The sequence below is a fragment of the Lactuca serriola genome, chromosome 4 (assembly GCF_051521515.1).
Source record: "Lactuca serriola cultivar US96UC23 chromosome 4, Lser_US96UC23_V15, whole genome shotgun sequence".
Taxonomy (NCBI): Eukaryota; Viridiplantae; Streptophyta; class Magnoliopsida; order Asterales; family Asteraceae; genus Lactuca; species Lactuca serriola.
This window is the reverse complement of record NC_136411.1, coordinates 20,284,551-20,307,164: the sequence shown is the minus strand read 5'-3', so window position 1 is coordinate 20,307,164 and position 22,614 is coordinate 20,284,551. Positions and strand designations below refer to the sequence as shown.

The following is a 22,614-nucleotide window of genomic DNA, read 5'->3' as shown; positions in this document are numbered from 1 at the left end:
GGGTTCACAAGGGCTGATATGGGGGTTTGGAGGCTGATAAAAGATCAACCTTAAGGACTTAAGGAGGTTATATAGGGTGCAAAACCCTAAAATTTAGGGTTTCCCACCCAACCATCAACATGTCGAGTTCTCCTCACCAACTCGACGAGTTGGTCCATAAAAATGCGCAGCCCAAAAGCTTTTCAACATGCTGAGTTGAGGCTATCAACTCATCGAGTTCCAAAGGAAAAGTTTCTTTTAAAGAATAAATCTCATACCTGGAAATTGGGATGTTACATACACCATGTACACACAAAGTACTCTAAGGCCAAAATTACACAATTGCCATTAGGGCTCCTTTACACCCTTTCTTGAAATTAGGGACCAAAATGCAAAACATCTCAATTTAAGGATCAACAATGGAAGTACTTCAAAACCAAATGTTACTATTTGGAGTGCTAAAGGTGAAGTGACACATAGTTGAACATGCAACACGACTATTGGACTTAGAAATTCTATGATATATCATGTATACATTTATCATAATGCATAACATGGTAGTAGAAGATAATTGACGAAATATTACACTCTATATCCCAACGGAGCCTAAACACGTTCAATTTCAACCATGAACAACAAAATATTTGCATAGAGTCGTTGACATTCAGGATGCAAATAAACACAAACAACTTGGAGAGGACTTGGCGGATTATATCTTCAACGGTAACGAATAACGAATAGCGTTGTTTAGGAAAAATAAAATATGTTTTTTTTGTACTATAATGTTTCTTTTTATTATTTTGGATGTTATGTGTAATTTAAAAGGTATGTTATTTTTAATTTTTTAAACATTATATTTTATTTAGATATTATGTTTTATTTAAAATATATTTGTTTTTAATAAAAAGAAATTCGAAAAAAATAAAAAGAAATTATAAAATGGAAAAAATTGGTGTTATAACATTCTCTTAACATGGTGACCATTTCCGTACTTTGTGTTATAACACCATTGGTGATGTGACATATGAGGTGGTACCAAAATGGTGTTATAACTAGTTACTCATACCCAATTCTTTAATTGAAACTAATCAATCTGAAATGTTCCCCATAATTAGTCACCACCGTCACTTGTTGTAGTGTCGTCCATGTCTTCAGCAACATTCACATCTCCATCTTCAATCACCGACTGTCCTTCACATCTCTATGAGAAAGATATATGGTGAATTCGCACAATTAGATTCGGTGACTTCTCACGTTGTCTTTTTTAATACCACTTTGAACCACAACCGTCGACACAAGATGTAATAGAAAATCAAGGCGGTGCACAGACAAGTGGAGACGATGGACTTTGTAAGCAACTCTAGCCCCTTTCTTCTCCGGCTATATGGGTTCTAATTTGCAGAATCTGATTTTAAATGTTTACTTCAGGTTTGTATCCAGATTTCTTATCATGATTAATTCTTTGTGGAGCTCTAGGTGAACCAATTACTAGGTCATCAGATGATGACCAGGGGTTTTCTTTCTTGACCTGGATAAAAAAATGAACAAAGTTTACTTCAGGTTTGTATCCAGATTTCTTAACATGATTAATTCTTTGCGAAGCTCTAGATGAACCAATTACATGGTCATTAGATGATGACCACCAGTGGTTTTCCCTTCTTGATCTAGATGAGAAAAAAACGAACAAAGTGAGTTTATTTTAGGTTTTGTAACATTCTCCTCCTTGGAACGAATGTCGTTGATGAAAGGTTTTGGGGATTCCGATGACGATTCCATACCAGTACACATCAGCTGGATAATAAGCAATGTACGGTAAGGATTTGGTGGTGCTGCTTGGATAACAAGCAATGTACGGTAAGGATCTGGTGGTGCTTTGCATCATAATAATGTTGCTGAAGTTTCTTCTTTATTCTCCATATTTCTAGCAACAATACATTTATCTTCATCATTTCCGTTTGTTAGGTTTGGATGTTCGATTTAGGTTCTTTGGTTTTTCTTTTGGTGTTTAATTTTAGGAGTATAACTGTATAAGTATTCAAGGAACAATATGCATATGTTGTAATTTCCTAGTCATCTGATGTTCTATTTTTATTGTTTTTTTTGGATTTGATGTTCATTTTGTTGTGCTCGTTGAAGGAAGATGAATGGTGGTGGTTCTGGGAGGTGGGCATCAGGTGGGTGGCGGATGATGATGGTAGTGGTGGTGATGGGAGGTAGGAGATGGAAGGTGGCGTGATGGGAGTTGGTTTATAGGAAGATGAATTGGGGGTTGGAGGGAGGTGGATGGTTGATTGTTGTACACACGAACCTTTCCAAATGAGGGAGTCGTCCATATAATAGGTCTACATAAGCATATTTAACACGCTACTTTTCCACGAGTTTAATGGTCTATTGCATAAAAAATTAACTTTATGGACCAAATCAAGCAAATGAATAAAGTTTAATGTGTTATATTGACATTTTCTCTTAAATTATTTGTTTTATAATAAGTTTATGTTTTATGGAGAAATTAACTAAACTAACAAACATTTTAAGTTTTATTTTAAGAATATATATATATATATATATATATATATATATATATATATATATATATATATATATATATATATATATATATATATATATATATATATATATATTATTTTACTAAATAACCATTTTTTCGGAACACTACATTCCAAACCCGTTTCTTATTGAGTCATCCACATGGTTAACTCGACCTGTTAGTAAGATCCTGTTATATATACATATACCATTTCGTACTTACAAATTCCGGACGTTTGGAATTACCTGAACAAATTATTTTTTGTAGAATATCTTCTAAAGTTCTAATAATGGTAAAGAGCTTGAAGTTTTGTAAGCATGACTCGTTATTTTAATTATGTTATGTCGTTTTTAGATTATTATTTTAATGTTCGAAATGTAGTGTGTTTTTACTTTTGGATGAAATATTTATTTTGAAGCAGATTTGGTGCTATTTAGGCTTTTTATGTTAGTAATATATGTATTAGAAACAATTAATACAAGTAAAAACCTAAAAGGTTACAAAAACAATCTTTGTAACACTCCATACAATATGTTAATTTTAATATTTTCGCGGCATGACGATATATATGAAGGGGTTGTTACTGCAATATGAAAACGTGAAGTGGGTCGGGAAATTATTGCTACGTTGCAACCTACCCCAACACGGGCAATGCTTTTTAAGGCATCTTGTTTTGATCGGTGGGTCGATGTGTTGATAGATGTTAGGATGTAGAATGTCACCTATTACTTGCTATATAATGAGGTAGTGACCCATCCCCTATATGGTGTAAAAGAGTTGTTATTTCTGATAGGCGCCTATTGACTATTTTTTTATACGAGAGATTTCTACATTGTCATGGGCATACGGTTCGGGAAGTATTTTGCAGGAGACACTAACTAGAGACTCCATGAAGAAATTAAGCACAGAAGAAAGAAAACAAACAAAATTACAAAGGGGAAGATAAAAAAAAGTATGAAGAAGAAACGTAAAAGACATATATAAAAGATAGAAAGATAGAAGCGGTAAAGCCCTAATTATGACGAAATGACGTCATCCTGAAAACACAGTCACGTCAAGAAAACTGACAGAATCAAATGCTCAACCGTCGCATGACACCTGACATTAACTAGTCCAGCCACATTTGTAAACAAGCCTACGTCATAATGGATAAGATTAAGGAAACTTCATAGTGTGCCTTCGGGATATGACAAAACTTTAACGGCAGCGATACCTAATATTACACCGTAGCACCCAAGCAGACTCGCCTCTATGCCGGCCGATATCACCCCAACATCTTTGGGATGGCCTCCCATCCAAAAATCCAATATGAAACAATGGTGGGAAAGTCACCTAGTAACAAAACGACATTTACAGACAACAACAGAAGTGGTGCACACACCACCAACAACATACTCTATGAGCCAGTCACAACTCGGAGCACGAAACAAAGGATGCCTCCACTAATAAACGTCGTCGTCTTGTATCAAGACCGACGCTTATGTCTCATAAATAAGAGGCTTCGACCCATGTCTTACTATATAAGGAGAACGATCATACACGAAACAATAAGATACTAAATACTCATCACTCTCATATAAATGTCTCTTGAAATTTACTAACTTGATCATCAAAGCGTTCTCATGGGACCTCCTCCCGGTGCACGGCTGACGATTCTACTTCCTTGTGTTCCACGACTCGGCATTAGGCGATCTACCTACGAGAGTCATTCTAGTCAGAGACTTTGCATCACAAAGAAACTAACATAATCAACCAAGACAATTGATATATTTGATTAAATCAACAACATAACATGTATAGTTTGGAGCAATATACTATAGTGATATGTAGATTGTCTCCTTTTTCCCTCCACTACAAACATGTACTCTTATGCATGAGCAAATGGACCGAACCGGCTGGAACCGGCCCGACCCGGGAACCGGCTTCGGCCAAAATCAAGAACCGAACCGGCCCGGCGGTTCTACCCATTTCGGTTCCGGGTCCGGTTTTTGCCGGGTTTTCGATTTTGGAACCGGTCTGATTTGACATGTTTCCTTGCGGGGCTTGTAACTCATTCAATATTTAACCAAATCGAGCGTTTTTATAGTCTAAACTTAACTACAAAACCTAAAATAAGTGTAGGAAAAAGATTCAGGTCAAAAAAACTTAAATTGAGTGAGTTATGGACATTTGAACAACAAAGTCAGATTACGATTAATTGCTGTAACATAAAAAAATTATGCTTTGATACCCTTCCTTGTGGGGATTGTAACTTATTTAATTTTTAACCAACTCAAATGTTTTTATAGTCTAAACTTAACTACAAATCCTAATCTACATGTAAGAAAAAGTTTCAGGTCAGAACAAGTTAAAATTGAGTGAGTTATGCACATTTGAACAACAAAGTCAGATTACATTTAATTGTTGAAACATGACACCCTTCCTTGCGGGGCTTGTAACTCATTCAATTTTTAACAAAATCAAGCGTTTTTATAGTCTAAACTTAACAAAAAATTGTAATCTACAAGTAGGAAAAAGATTCAGGTGAAAACAAGTTAAATTGAGTGAGTTATGCACATTTAAACAACAAAGTCAGATTACATTTAATTGCTAAAACATAACAAAAATTTCTGATTTGATACCCTTCCTTGTGGGGCTTGTAACTCATTCATTTTTTAACCAAATCAAGTGTTTTTTAGTCTAAACTTAACTACAAATCATAATCTGCATGTAGGAAAAAGATTCAGGTCAAAAAAAAGTTAAATTGAGTGAGTTATGCAACTTTCAGAATTTGAGTGAGTTATCCGGTCCACAGTGGCGGCCTTGGGGGTGGTGCGAGTGTGCAATCGCACCAGGCCTCCAATCTTAAGGGGCCTCCAATTGACAATTTTCATTAATATTATATTACTAAAAAAAGTTAGAAGAAAATAATAATAATAATCAATAAGTTAATTAAAATAGAATTGCATGTTACAAATCTCATTTATATTATAAACAATAAAAATTATGTTTGATAAAATAATGGACTCTTTTTGTCTTTAGCGGTAAAAAATTTCCTTAATAATATTTTACAAAAAAAGTATGGGGCCTTAATTTAATTTTTGCACAGGGCCGCCAATATCTCAAGGCTGTGCCTGCCGGTCCGGATCCCGGTTTTGAGCCGGTTCCAACGACCAGTTCTTACCGGGTCCCGGTTCCAAAAATTGAGAAATTATAGTATAGTCCCAACTCGACCGGTTCCATCGGGTTCCGGTTCCGGCCGGTTCCCCGGTCCATATGCTCATCCCTATGTACTCTAAAACATTGATTATACGAACTCGTTTCCAATAACTTAATGCTAGATGTGTTATGGGTATAGAGATTTTCACAAATAAGAGCAACAATGACAGTAGAAATACCTAACTTTTTAATTCGGAACAATACTCTGGAGCATCTGTACATTTTAGATGTATTATAAAATACACTTTTCAGTCTGAAATGTACAGTATCATATTCCAGATGTCATATATTGCCAACCACCGGGTACTCCGTAATGTTAGAAAATAGGGGATGAAAAGATTGCTTGGAATCTCTGAAAGTCGTGATTCACTATCAAATTGAAGTATTTCGATGGTACAGATCGAACACTCAATTGGATGAAATTCAGAGAATGAAATCTGAGAATGTATTTGATAATGTTCTTCAAGATGTACCAGAAAATGACCAAAAAACGGATATATATTCCTGTCTGAAAACTGTCAATAGACAGTTATAAACTGTCATAAAACTTCCAAACCTGTCAAAAACGGATCTCAGGGAAAAAAGGGTCAACTTTCTAAAATTGGAATTTCGATCCCAGCCAGGGGCTCTGCCCCTTGGACCCCGCCAGGGGCTCCCGCCCCCGGACCCCCGTTCGTTTAGGAGCTTCGCCCCTAAATAACAATGTACTTTGAATCTTGAAAATTTTGAACAAGTGTGCACTCCTACACCATCCTAATTTGTTCAATATTCAACAAGATTACTTTTGGTCAACAAATTTAATCATATTACACTTAAATAATATTTGATGATATAAAATCACCAAAACGTAACAAACATCACTACTTGCATTTCGAACATGGTGGTTAGTTTGCAAATTTTGAAGAAAAAAAACTAGTTATTTTTATTAATACTCTCATTTATATCTATTAGTTTAGTTAATTTCTCATCTTTGTATTTGATTATATCTATTATATATTTTTGGATGAAGATCTTATTGTTGATGTAATTCTGTAGTGACCCTATCAATCACTTATTAAAAAAAATTGATAAAATTAACCAACATAAATAATCAACGAGAAAAAGAAAAAAAAAAAAACAACTTAGACGAAGATAATATTATGTTGTAGGGAGTAGGCATGGTTTAACACATAGTTTGCCACCATGGACACGGTGTATAGTTTGCCACCTTGCTTGCATTATGAAATAGATGTCACCACTATCCTATATAGAGTGAGGTGGAGGGTCTTTGTCACGTAGAACCACGACACTACTCCTACTAACCTTAATCAAAAGTTATAAACAATAAATAATGATTTACATTAAGCAACGTGATTAAAAAAACTATATAATATTTTTTCTTTTACAAATCTTATTAACAAAATAAAAATATTTTAATGTATACAATTTTCCGTGCTAAGAGCAATTATCGCCTTCAATATTCTAAAGTTCACATGACTCCAACAAATCATAAAGAAAAAAGAACAAAAACAAAATACTCCAAGATTTAATTGATGTGGATTTGTTGTCCCCTTTCATAATTAACTAAATCTACGACACTAATCAAGATTATCATCAAATTTATTGTCTTTTTCATGAATATGCTCTAACATGGATATTTATTTATTTTGTAAGTAACAAGACGAATTCATGATAGGAAATGAATGATGAGATGAGAGACTACTTGTATTATTCGTGATGTTAGAGATCCGTCAATAGGCAACCCGATAAAGATGACACCCCGTCATGAAAACCAACCCCTCATAAAAAGACAATTTGTCTATTTCGACCCCCAACAAATTGTTCACAAGCACACACTACCCCACACTACCCAATATTAAATTCACGTGGCTTCGTCTCCTTCCCCTAAATTACTAAAAACTTCCCAAAACCCCTCTTCTGTGTTTTTATTATTCCTCCCATCATTTTCATTCACAAGACAACTCCACAACATATTTTTTATATAATCTTAAAAGTTTAATATACCCACTCAACCAATGGGGGTTTGGAGGGTGTTTTGGTATCGCTACGTTGATTATACCTATTTTTGTGTATGTCGCAATAAATGGTTTAAATTGTATATGGAATGGATCTTATATGATTCTTTTTAGATGATCATTGTAGGAATAGAAACTAGAGAAAAATGTTTTAAAATGCATGAAAAATGAAGCAACATATTATATTATGGGAAAGATGTGGACAAAAGAATAAGATGTGGAAGTTTGCAAGAAGAAAGGCAAAATAAGTTCACATGGACGTCCCAGATAGCTTCTACTTCTAGTTCTAGGACGCTGACCCTCATACATGATGCCATTTCAGGCCATATAATTTTAGTAGATTAGCATCTTGTATGAGGACTTCACCAATGTCTTGCTTTGCGTCCATCGTCTCTATAACACCAACATTTTGGGGTTAGAGTTTTTATCCTTTTTAGTTAAATTTATTTTTTGGAAATATTTAACTTTGACACAAGTAGATTTGGGGTCCGAAATGTCAATGAATTAACTAAATGAGGTTAACTTAGTAAAATATAGAAGTTAACCAGGCGTTGGAACCTTTTAGAGTGCACGGAGTGGGCAACGAGGAAGAGACGTTATGCCTATGTGACATCAAATAACGGTGTCATAACATGAGGAACACCGTCTCCCTCTCATGTTATTTGGTGTTATGTTAAGAGATGTTATCGTGATAACATATTGTAACGGGAGTCTTTCTTTCCTCTCATTGGTTGCACATATTTATATATCTCCCTATCTCTCTCCTCTTAACACCATGTGTTATAATATGGGAACATCACCACCATTTCATGTTATTACATGTTGTCCATTTTCTTCAATTTGTGTTATAACACCATTTTGACATGGCTGGTGAGGTGGCAACTTTGGGGTGTGATAACATGTTGATTGTTGCCTACACCCACTAGCCTTAGAGCATCTCCAACTCACCCCCAAATGTCATTTTTTCCTCCATTTTCTCCCCATTCTTCTCCAACCCTATCTCATTTCTCCCCCCATATTTGGAGATATGAATAGTATTACCCCATATATGGGGTGATACTATTCATATCTCCAAATATGGGGATGAAGTTTCAATGTCGGGTTTAGTCCCTAATTTTATATATTTATACATTTGTAGTTTATTTTATCTATTAGATTTAATTTAAATATAATGTCTAATATTATAATATTATAAAATATAATAAATTATATTAATTAATCAAAAATATAAAATTATTTTTATTTGTTAAAACTAAATTAGTAGAGGGTGTGTTTGACAATCTATCTAAGTTGGAATAATAGAATATACTTTTTGGGGTTAAAAATAGGGTAAAAAATAGATTAGGATTTGAAATGAAACACTATTTACCCCATTTTTCATTCCATTTTTTTTTGGGGGGGGGGGGGGGGGGGGGGGGAAATGGGAGTGGGTTGGAGATGGTCTTAGCGGTCAAAATAGAAAAATAAGTAAAGAATGGACAAATGTAACAACTAACAAGTGACCAAAGTTTAGAACATAAGTCTTTCCCTCCTAATTTTCATCATAACTAACTTTTAAGAGCTCAAGTGTGTGTCGATTTGAGGCTAGAAGATATACAAGGTCTTTTTTCCAAAAAGAAAACTTAAACAAATCTAAATATCTTACGGATCTCAGGTCACTTTTCGTATTAGATATTTCATGCATATAATGTCTGGATTACAAAGAAATCCAACTTGGAATAATATGAGAGGAACACTCAAAGTTATAGACACCAAAATAAAAGTTATTTATTATGGAGTATATAGAATGTTTAGTTTTCACAAGAAGGTTGGGTTGGAGTTGTCACGGACAACTTGAGATCGTTAGGAGGGATCCAACCCTTGGACCCCGAAAGTGGTGCTTCCCATTGACCCAACAAGGATACAACCTTATTGATCTCCCACCTTATATGCAAGTGTGTAGTATGTACCACCTAACTTGTTAGTTCCAGTTATGTAGAAGACTGATGATACTAAAATCATAATTGCAAAGGCCTATTCTTCATCGACTTTTTGGTACTTGTGTTTTTTTGATCCAGATAATCTAATCTACTTCTAAGCTAACTCCTAATTTCACCTATGTTCCCTACAAGATTTCAACTCTTAACCTCAAAGAGGAAGACAACATCATAGTTTTTTTTTAACTGATAAATTTAATATACTTTTGAGCTAACTCCTAATTCCACTTATATCCTGGTCATATGTGACTTTAAGTACATAGGTACCTAGCAATTGAGAGATTATTTGGCTTGTTTATAGTGTATACACTTTATTATCGACCTATTTTCTAGTTAATGAGAATCAAAGCCTTGAAAATGCTATGCAAGTTGCTAAATGTCTCATCTACCAATCATTTTGAAGACCTACATGAAGACGTTGAAGTAGATGAAGGGGTGCCAAGGGAGTTATTGGAAGATGTAATAAGGACAATCTGGACCAAATGTCGATGATGAAAACTGTGGTGAACAATATGCCACTCGAGAGACGAAAGAATGGTAAGTGTTCTTTTGTCTTTTTCCGATCACAAGTCTCAAGTATTGTTTTACAAAGACAATCATATAGAAGATTTTGATTACTAGATTAGCCAAGAATTCGTTGTCTTTTGAGAATGAGATGATGCCTTTCTAACACCAAGAAGTCGCAAGGACAAGAGGTTGTTACCTCTCACTATCACCAATGTTCATTGAATTCTACCGGTACAAGGAAAGATAGCAATTGAACATAACTAAGATGCCAAGACGGTGCAAGTTTAAGTAGACAACTAATTGATGGATCAACTTTACACTAAATTGATGCCACAAGTAAAGATAGACTCAAATTTGATGGTAAGTAAAGATAGCAATTGAGCATAACTATGACTTAACATGTGAAACCGATCATCAATGGCCATTACTTTCATATATCTAGACAACAATACCACACTAAAAAAAACGTTTTTTTATAACCTTTGATCATTCAAGAAACTCAAGCAAATATATCGTCTTCCATTCTCTTTAAATGACCCCGGAAGTCACTCCCTTCCTAAAGCACATGAAAGAGAGAAGATCTCTCTTCTCCTGTATAAGCCCACTCTTCAAAGGTTGTTGGTTTAACTAGCAAAAAATGGTTTAAACTTAAAAAACGTAAAAAAAAAATGGTTTTTATCAAATCAACGAGACAAAAAAAAAATCATTTGTATAAAATTACTATTTTGTTATCTATTTATCCTAACATCTTAAATCTAAATAATTCATTAAAATATAAAATTAATGTAAATTTTAACTAGAAAAATACACACCAAAAATTGTTAAAACATAATTTAATTAATTACATTATGACTTTTACCGTCAAAATACAAACCTCTGTTTCACACAAGTGACATAAAAAGTTTTAACGGTATCCGTCAAACAACCGTTTGTAATCAACCAACATTCATCGAGCTTGTATTGTATTCGCAAAACCGTTAACTAACGCCAAGGCGTTACTCGTCACCTCCTTCACCTTCACCGCCCGGCCACAGACGTCCGCCTTCAGTCCGCCGTCCGGCACGTCCTCAAACCCGTCTGTACAAGTTTCCTCATTCGTCAAAGCCGCACTCATCCACGTCTGCACGTTGCTCAGCTGGAACCGCAGCGACTCCCCACTCCCATTCAGCCGCCTCATTTGTCGGAGCGACCCGCGAATTTCGTCCACCGCGTCTCCGAACACCGAGAAACAATCGTGTACGGCAGCGGCGACTCTTGGAATGCCGGCGTAGTCGGCTTTGCGGGATATATTGGAGACGTATCTAGCCATATGGGTGGCTTTTGAGAGAGTGACTCCGATTGCCACCCTAGCAAGGCGGCCGGGGTCTTGTTGGACGGCGCTAGAGTAGCCGGAGAGAGACGTGTAACATATTTGCGGGTATAAAGTGGTTCTGCAGCTTGTACGGATGAAATCGGTGTCGTTGGATGTTGGTGGGAAAGGGTTGCCGGCGGTGGTTAGAGTTAGTAAGGTGGTTGACAGGAAGAAGAAGAAGAAAATGGTGTAGCGAATTTGGATTTTCATTTTCTTTAATGAAAATAATTTGGACGTTTTGATGCAGTGAAACTGTGAAAGGAGGTTTAAATAGTCTGTTGGGTTGATGTTAAATTACATATTTGCCCTTCTACCATGGATTCTCTACTTGAAGTCTTGGAGAAGGTATTGGTTTATATTCTACTCTATCTAATAATTTATTTTTCATAGTTTTATTTAATAAATATAATTAGCCGTTAATTAGATCAATATAATTTTAATTTAATTGGTAACTATAGAATTAGTTAATATTTTTCTCAAAGAAGTTTCAAGAATCACTACCAATGTTTGCATGTGAATTCTTTTTGTACTCACGTCTAGTAATTCATGCACGTCCAAACGATTGTTAGAAACCAACCATGACTTCTCTTTGTATTTTTCTTGCATCTTCATTAATTATTAATTTGGATTCATATGAAATTGGGTGCAACGTTTCACATTATATCTGGTTACACTTTTGTTGTATACGATTAATTTGTTACAAGTTCAAAACCAATAACCATTCTATATTTTTGTTTTCTTTCTTAATTATATGTTTTTGAGGAGAAACCGTGTATCAAGTACAAGTTATAAATTATATGTTTTTCATCTTTTTTTTTTCTGTCCAATTTCAATTTGTTCAAAGTCTCTTGATCGACATGATTTTTGTGAAAAATTTATTTTTGAAATTTAATGCAAACGTTTTATCCATTTAAATATTTTTCACGAGCCTAGATTTGACCTAGCAACATGCTGATTTTTAGTTCCACGATTAATATATTTATTATAAGTACTTATAATATCCAACAAAAAAATTAATTATTTATCCAAAAAACATAAAAGGGTACTCTTTCTAATTTGATTGTATTTAAAATAAATGTAACGTCTTCATTCAAAAGTGTTATTATATATTTTCATTTTTTTTTTCAAAATTAAAACAATTTTTCACATCAAGTAAATTTATAATTCAAACATATAAATTTTATTAGGACTAAATCTCTACAAACTGAAAAATATATTACATTATTAAGTTATTTTTCCAGTTTAATCTAAAATAACTAGTTATAAGGACTAAATGTGGACAAACAAACAAGTTAAATAGTCAAATGTAGACAAAAAAACTCAGTAATTAAATATGTACAAATCAAAACATATATTATCCTTTTAAGTCATTATCCCAAACTTTTATTTTAAAATAAAAGAAAAACTTTTAATGCAAAAAATATTTCAAATAGTATTTAAAGAAAATCAACATCTTATTATACAAATTTATTAAGTTGCCTTTAAAAATCATGTGTATATGTTATTTATATATATATTTTTAAAATGGATGACATCTCATTAAAACATAAAAATAAACAAACAGCAACAACACAAGCAAGGAGCTTGAGCCAAGTTACAAGAAACAATCTAAGATAGGGGAGAAGTTCCAATCATGACGAACAATAGAATTATAATTAGACATGTGTTTGATCTAATTAAAAGTATTTAAACTAATATCATCAATCGTAATCATAATTGTTCGCCTTTCGTTTATGAAAACGATCACATTCCATATCATCCAGAGGGTGGTGTAGATAAGAGAAAAATGCAGCTTCTTGATCTTTATGCTCCCCACATCAGAGAGCATATCCATAAGGTCATCTAAAGAATTAGGCAACCTTAAAAGAGGGGCTAACTAATTCACCAGCCATCTCTACAGAACCTTAGCAAAAGAAGAACAAGAGAAAAAGATGTGATCAATGGTTTCATCAGTATATTTTCAAAAAAAGGATATAAGGTCTATGAGACATTAATCCCACGCATAATTAAGTTCAAGAAAGTAGGAATTATGTTCTTGATCAATCTCCAAATTGTAACACCCTGTTTCAAGTCGTTCCATAGTCTGGGGTCGCGACCCGAAGATCAATTATCATAAGGCTCCGGGCCTTGGGGAAGGAGAGGTTCAGAACCATTTAGATGTAGGTAATGTAGATTATGTAATCCAAGAGTTTGGTTTGTGCTTTGGAGCCCAAGGGTATAATGGGAAAATGGTGTTTCAGACTTCTTTTATGAATTAATGATTTTAGTTTGATGTGTTTTAAGTTAAAAGTAATTAGATAAGGTTGTAGAGCTCCTCAATACCTTTTCGTGGATATAAAGATCATCGAAATCGAAGTTGAAACGAAGAAGGTATGACTGTTTGAAGTTAGGACAATTTTGGGTTAAGACGCGTACGCTGGGCGTACTAAGGTATCCCTGAGTACGCTGGGTGTATGCGATCATTACCCACACCCTATTTTCGTGGTTTGAGCCCTATTTAAGCTCCTTAACTTCCCCAAACCCATTCCATTCTCAACCTCCACCTCTCCAACACCCTCACTTGAAACCCTAACCCGAGTTTGAGCATTGTGAGAAAAAAGAAGGTGTTTTTAAGTGATTTGGAGTGTTCTTGGTGCATCTTGGAGAAGAATGAGCTCATTGGAGAAGTGTTGATTATATTGAAGCTTGTAGATCCAGACTTTGTTCTAGAGGTAGAAAGATTGAATCTTGATGATACATTTGTTAGATCTAGCTAGTTTTGGGTGTTATGAGCTTTTGGTCACTTTAGTGCATAAAGTTTAGATCTTGAAATTTTGTGATCTTGTTATGGATAAAGTTGGAAACTTTATCCATCTAAAAATCATATTTATTCAGATCTGAAGGTTGGAGACTTGGACTTAATGGATTAAGTTGAAAAAAGATGCATTTTTGGTCCCTTGGAGACTTAAAGACTAGATCTTGGTTGTTTGGATCATTCTAATGGATAAAGTTGGAAAATTTATCCATTATTGAGTTATTAGGAACCATAAAAATGTGATCTTGGACCTCTTATCCCTTCCATGCAAGAGTTAAGATGTCTTAATGGATAAATAAGTTAGGGTTTTAGCTTTTGGACCTTTTCTAACCATGGAAAGTCATAAAGGTGGAAACTTCATGACTTGAGTCGATGTTTTGAGATTAGATCTAAGTTTGGACGTTTTAGTCTTAAGCATTAAGTCCTAAAATGAGAAATGGTCACCAAGGGGGTACTTTGGGCGTACATATGCATACGCTCAACATAATGCATGTCTTCCCAATTTTATGTTGTGGCGAGTTGTACCTTAAGCATCAACAAGCAGTACGTGAGGCGTACTCGCAAGGTTCTCTTTTTGGGCCTTAGGTCTTTTGGAAGTTGGGCCATGAGTTGTTGGGTCAGATATGGGAAGGGTAAATAAAAATTTTACCTTATAATTTTTAGGATGTTACACAAATAAAACAACTGATTTTTATAGGGACCCATTTTACCCAGTTTAATGATTCCAAATTCCCATTAGTGGACTGTTTTTCCATGATCTCTCTTAATGATTTTACCGAAAACACATATCCACCATCACCTCCTCAAATCCACCTATCACAGCCATCATTGTCAAAAGTTGACGTGCTTCCCTCCCACCTCTAGGATGCCTCGCCCAATGCGAAATGTTTCCTTGCATAATATTAACTCTCTCTTCCAAACAACAATCTTTATTTTTCTTAATTGCATAAAGGTTAGGATGAGCATTTTTTAAAGCAGTACCACCACACCAATGATCCTTCCAAAAGAAGGTTTTGTCCCCTTTTCAAACCACCCTTTTAAAAAGATTATCAAACCGAATGCCTCTATTTTAAAATTCACAATTGATTTGAGAAATAGTTAACCAAACACCTTCAATAGACTTTTTGGCTATCGATTTACCATCAATGAGCATAATATTATGAATAGATTTTATACAAGAAAACAAAAAAGAATCATACATGTTTTTCAATCTCCACCACCACTTGGCAAGTAGCGCCAAGTTAGTCAAATCAAGGCACTTAACTCTAAGACCTCCCATCTCCTTTGGTTTAATAAACAACTCCCAAGCTACTCAACTGATCTTCCTCTTGTCTTTATCTCCTCCCCAAAGAAACCATCTCCTAATACCATCCAACACATTAATAATTTTTTTGGGTGCCCTAAAAAGACAAAGAAAAAATACAAAGGAAGGTTCTTATGGACCGAATTTATTAGAGTGACACGACAACCAAAGGAGAGACATTTTGCTTTCCACTTCGAAAGTTTATTGCAAAACTTGTCTATGACGGGACTCCAATGCTTAGAAAGTTTAATATTAGCCCCTACCATGAGCCCTAGATAAGTAAACGGGAAAGAAGCGGGCTCACACTTCAAGATACTAGCAAGTCTATCAACCTCTTGATCATTCACGCCAACACCGTACACCTTGATTTTGTGTAAATTCACTTTCAAACCGGATGCAAGAAAAAAACAACGAAACAATCTATTAAAGTTGATGAATTTGATCTCCAACCATTCACCAATAATCGTCACATCGTCGACATACATAAGGTGAAAAATATTGATACCATTATAAAGTAGAGAAAACCCCCTAAAATAATGCAAGTCGCATGACGCTTCCATGGAAATAGGAAGACCTTCCATGGTGTTTATGAAGAGAAAAGGTGCATAAGGATCACCTTGTCTAACACCCCTCTTGATGTTGAATTCCTTTGTTGGAGCACCATTAACCAAAATGGAGGCTCTAATAGAAACAAGACATCCTTTGATCCATCTTCTTAATTTCCATCCAAACACCATTTGTTCCATTATCAAATCTAAGGACACCCAACTTAATGAGTCAAAAGCTTTATCAAAATCCTCCTTAAAAATCAAAGTCTTTTTCTTTGCTTTTTTGGCCCACGAATAAATTTCATTAAGCAAGAGCAACCCATCTAAGATACTTCTTCCGTGAACATAAGTCGTTGTTTAGGAATAATAGTTTTAACGAGGACTCTTTTAAGCAAACACCTTTGAAAGCACTTTATACAAACATGCAACAAGATTGATTAGTTAATAGTCCTTCAAGGAGAGCGGATCATGAAATTTCAGATTAAGGAGATAAAGGAAGAGTTACTTCCCCTAGCCAACATACCAGAATCCTCAAAATCTTTCATAAACATTATCACATCCACTTTAATAATGTCTCATTAATGTTTTAATAACTTAAAAGGAATCCATCAGATCCCGGTGCCTTATCGTTTCCACTATGGGTGGAATTAGTACGGTACCGATCATATTTTTTCTAAACCGTGTACCGTACCAGTTATAACTGGTACAAAAAATTTGGTCCCACTACCGTACCAAGTATAATTGTTGTCAACTTATTTGGCTACCAACAAGTTCGATCGGTACATGTTGTTAATGGTATTATGAAACGTGAATGGGGGTTGTTAATAAGATTTTTGTAATTGTTTGTAACGTCTCGAAACTTACAAAGATATTTTTCGATTTTAAAATATAGTAACCAATTAAAACTTTGCTTCAAAAAACCACTGAGTACCATTTGATTAATTTGAACCATACATTATCATAGTTAAATTTAAAAAAACACATAAATGAACATCTTCGATGTGTGTGTACTGTCCCGCTGAGCTCTTCTCACAGAAGACATGCAAAAGTTTAATCCAAAATTGTAAGCATAGAGCTTAGTGAGTTCCCCAGTATACCACATATTCCATCACAATGGCTGTCATGTGTAGAGCTTGGGGGTCCGGTGCCACAACTCTGATTTAGCCCACAAGTGTATTTATTTCTATATATGTGCAACATCTTTAAATATAAGTGCCACTACTCTTTTATATTTGGACAGAAAAAAATCGTGCCACAACTATCAAAAATTTCCGCGTCCACTACTGTTCCATCATACATACAATGCATCTACAAGATCTCAGCTCTAGCATCGAGCAGCCAAATCTCCAAACCACATACATGCATCATATGCAAAGGGCCCGACCCAAGAGTTCACGGGCCTAACCCAACTCATATAACAGGCCCTGCCCAACCACACATAACGGGTCCTGCCCAACTGTACCTAACGGGGCTCCCCCAACTTACAAACTGGCCCCGCCCAACATAACAGGCCCCGCTCAAAGAGTAAACGGTCCTAACCCAACCCTCACTGCTATGAGTTACGTCCTGGTCTTTCATACAAGACATAAAGTGATATGTAGTCAGGGATCAGATAGACAGTCGAACAGATGATCCACCCAAGAGCAAACAATCAAACAAGAACATCACAATCAGGCATTAGACCAAGAGTTCTCAGGCTATCCAACTTAGACTACATAGGTCCCACTCTATCACTACCACATAAATCATATAGCATAAACACATGCATAACTAACATAGTACATTCCTTTGGAACTAGCCTTCCATAGTGACCCTGCCAAATGAAATCATATAATCAACAGTCAAAACCCTACCAATTTAGCATATTGAAGCACCAAGTGCTCTAACTGCAAGGCATAACAAGAACTCACCCTAGGCCATTAGCATACTTGTATTCTAACAATACCTCTATCCTATCATGCAAAGGATATACAATGGGATACGTGGCATAGTGAGAAACTTACCTGAACTGAAGAACCGAAGATGCACAACAACACTCTCATACCTTGCACTGCTCAATCCAGCGAACCGACTAACACCAAGACAAATAAATCATTAACCAGCAACCCAAATCCTCAAAGTTTGACCCTAGGTTAAACTGATCAAAAGTCAACAGTCAAAGGTCCACAAAGTCAACGGTTAACTCGATCAAATCCAACGTCACGTTATGTGCCCTCATTGGCCATGTCGTGGGAACGCAAGGTCAAATAGTCAACATACATGACCTTGCTATGTTGTGGGCCCTCCTTGACCACGTCGTGGCAATGCCGGGACAAAACAATCATGATTCTGAGCACCACCACGTCGTGGCAAACCTTAGGCCACGTTGTGGCTTCTGGAAGAATGCCAAAATCTCCTTAAGTGCTTAATTCTTTTTGACCAAAGCCCAAAACTTCAGACCTGGTTCCTTTTCCTGACTTAATTGATAAAGTTTCCAACTTTATTCATTAGGACTCCATCCCAAAGCTATATATACTACTCCAAGTTCTTAATAGCATAAAACCTTTACCAAAACATGCATGGCTTAAAAAACAAGATCAATATGCAAACTTGCCAAATTCAACAAGATTACAAGATGATAAAATAAGCTCAAGAGGTGTTGGAGTTCACTCAACTCCAAGCAGAAGCTCACAAGGACCAAAAAAGGACATAAATGATCAAACCATAAGATCTAGCAACCTAAAGATCAAGATGAAAGCTTTTTACTCATAATTGTCCAGAAATGAAATCCTTTTGCTGGATCTACACTTAAGCTCTTCACCAAAACACTTTATAAGAAACTTGGTCCTCAAGATCCACACTAAAATATTTGAAGTGGGTCTTCAAATGGCCAAGAACACTCAAAGGGGATAGGGTTTTCGAAATGGAGAGGTTGGAGGCTAAAAGGGGTGCCCCAACTTGACGTAAAGGTGCTTAAATATTGAGAAAACCCTAAAAACTCATGGGCTTGATTTGCCATACTTGCCACGTCGTGGCCACTCTACTGCCACGTCGTGACGCCTTCCCAAAACACGCATTCACCATCTTGTATGCCACGTCATAACTCCATGTGCGTCACATCATGACATATGGTTTTCCTCAAAAACCATGCCTTTGACTTCCTAATACTACCCACTGATCCATTATGGGAATTGGGTGTCACATTGTTGGGATTGAAAATTGGATCCAAAAGGATTTTAGTGATTTCTAAATGAGTTTAAAAGTTAAAACAATGGGATAGTCAACATTATTTAAGCTTTAAGCTTTACTAATATGGTAAGTGATAATATCAAAGCTCTATAAATACTAAAAAACAAATATATATATATATATATATATATATATATATATATATATATATATATATATATAATTGAATTGTTTGGTATGGTACTACAGTGATATTGAAAATTTTATACCATTATCGTACCATGGTTAGTCAATTGGTATGGTAGTACCAACTGAACATGTTGTCTACCAAATTGTAACGCCTCAAATTTCAAACCAAAATTTTCAATTAAAAATTGAGGTGTTTATTCAAATCACAACTACAAAATATTAGATAGGACTATCTAATCTTAAAACAATTATCAAAGTATCGTCAAAAGTATTATGTGCACAAGTCTCCCATTGATGCGATGTAATCGAGTCGTGTCCCTCTTTTAATATAAGAAAACCCGAAAACATTTAAACTATAAATCATAAGCACAAAACTTAGTGAGTTCCCCGAAAGGCCACACACAACACAACACAAATAAACAAATATGGGTTATCATCAACCCTGGAGACTACCCAATGTCTCAGTGGGCAAACAACATGCCCTGTGGGTTATCAACAACCCTAGGGACTACTCAAAGTCTCAGCACACATAGTATCACATATCACAATAAGAACAATATGACCTAGCTGGCCAACACGTATATACTACCACAGCAAGCGTACAAGACTCACAAGGACAACAAGCATCCTACATACACAACTTAGTGGTCCGACATTGGTGCCTTCAACCCACGAGCACAGTGAGAAGTTTCACCTGAGTCGGAGAACTCTAAAACACTACGATACGATCCCTTTTGCACTGCTTGCACCCGCAAATCCACTAACACCATAAACCAGATAAAAATCTTAATTAATAGCCCAAAATCCTCAAGTTTGACCCAAGGTCAAACTTGGTCAAAAAATCAACGGTCAACATAAGTAAAAGTCAACAAGTCAAGAAGTCAAACTTGAGGCTGAGTACGCCCAACGTACTCAACGCATATGCATAGTGTATCACCATCCAGAAATGGGACTCCACACGAGTATGTGCAACGTGCTTAAAGGTACGTCGAGCGTACTCGGTAAGATGACACTTTTCCATTAAGTGCTTCTTAAGTCCGTTCATCCAACACTCAGATCTAGACCCATAACATCATTCTAAGTGATAAAGTTCCTACCTTGATGACTTCCATGCCTAGACAATGTCCAAAAGCTAAAACCCAAACTTATTAATCCATTAAGACTGCATAACTCTTGCATGGAAGGGATAGAAGGACAAAGATCACATTTTTTTGTTCCTTATAGCTCCATAATGGATAAAGTTTCCAAATTTCTCCATTAGAATGGTCCAAACCACCAAGATCTAGTTTTTAAGTTTCAAAGGGACCAAAAATGCATATTTTTACAACTTAATCCATTAAGTCCAAGTCTCCAACCTTTAGATCTGAACCAATATGATGTTTAGATGGATAAAGTTTCCAACTTTATTCATTACAAGGTCAATGATGCGACATCGACCTCCGACGAGTCTTCTGGTCTTCTGTTGCGGCGGAGATCTGCTAGTCACAATCAGAGAGATGCGTTAGAGCCGTCCCAGGAACTGTGCCCCGGGAGCGAACTCCGACGATCAAATTAGATCAGCTGATAGATATGAGATGGTCCTCCATAGCTGGAGAGAAACATCTTGGTGCTGCTGGTGGTGTATGGTGGCTGACGGCGGCGGGTGACGGCTGAGCCGCCCGACCAAAGTATAGTGTGGCGGCTGAGCCATAGGGAAGAGTCTAAGGGAAAGGTCTAGGAAAGGTCCAAGGGAAAACTCCCCCTTCATGGAGGAGGCACTATTCTATTTATAGGGACAACTAGGTCGAGGAGAATTAGGTCAGGCCTTGGTCCGGCCCAATTCAGGGCCAACTAGCAAGGAGTTGGGCAAGGCTGCCCGGAGGCGCCGGGCAGGGCTGGCGGGCGCGCCCTAGGCAGGGCCGACGGGTGCGTACCAGGAAAGACCGGCAAAGGGGCGCCAGGATGGGCCAAGAGGAGAGTCCCCAGCAAGGCTGGCAAGGGAGCACCAAGCCGGGCTGGTAAGAGAGTCCCCAGCAGGACTGGCGAGGGAGCGCCATGCGAGGTTGGCGCGCTAGAGCAGTCTAGGCCATGCTAGTGGACCATATATCATCAGTCACAAACTTTCAAGATCTAAAATTTATGCACTAAAGTGACCAAAATCTCATAACAACCAAAACTAGCTAGATCTAACAAACGCATCATCAAGATTCAAGCTTTATACCTCCTGAAGAAAGATCAAGGTGAACAAGGTCTGGATTTACAAGCTCCAATACAACCAACACTTCTCCAATGAGTTCCTTCTTCTCTAAAATGCAACAATCACACTCCACGACACTCAAAACACCTACTTTAGCTCACAAGGCTCAAACTAGGGTTAGAGTTTCATGGGAGGATGTTGTAGAGGTGGAGGTTAAGAATGGAAATGTGTAACGCCCCGGTTTTTCTCGGTACGTTTGGTTATTTTAATTTAATTATCCTTGTAACCTTGAGTTAATTTATTTAACCAATGTCTGATTTCTTATGTTATTGGACTCTTTTGATCATCTTGTAAACTCCTTTTATTGAAGTCCATGGGCTACGGGCCTATTTGCAAAGTCCATCTAGTAAATAGTACTTAATGTGTTAATTGAGTCATTTGGAACACACAAGAAAAACACTCTAAACCCTACTTTCTCTCTCTCACATCATCCTCTCTCTCTTTAGGATCAAGAGCAGCCAAGGAGCTATTGTTTGGAGCTTAATTCTTGTTCATTTCCAGCCTTGATTCATATTGGTATGAACCTCCTTATCATTTCTTACAACTTGATTCATAACCTTGTTCTAGTTTTATGATTTCATCTTCACTTCTTCTCCTTCTTATTTGATTTGTAATTGTATGTTATACATCATCTCAAGATCCTATCTTCACCCCATATATGGTGGATGATGGATCTAGGGGATTACATGTTGCAAAAGATCATGGAAACCCTAAAAGGGAGAATGGTGATTTTATGTGCTTTATGTTCATTTTCATGTTGATTATTATTACAATCTTGTGGCAAAATGAAATCCTAATGATA

General features: G+C 36.2%; 1 pseudogene; it reads right to left on the bottom strand.

Moving 5' to 3' along the window:
• Positions 1-11,041: 11,041 nt before the first annotated feature.
• Positions 11,042-11,841, bottom strand: LOC145101151 (pectinesterase inhibitor 7 pseudogene; annotated as a pseudogene).
• Positions 11,842-22,614: the final 10,773 nt, after the last annotated feature.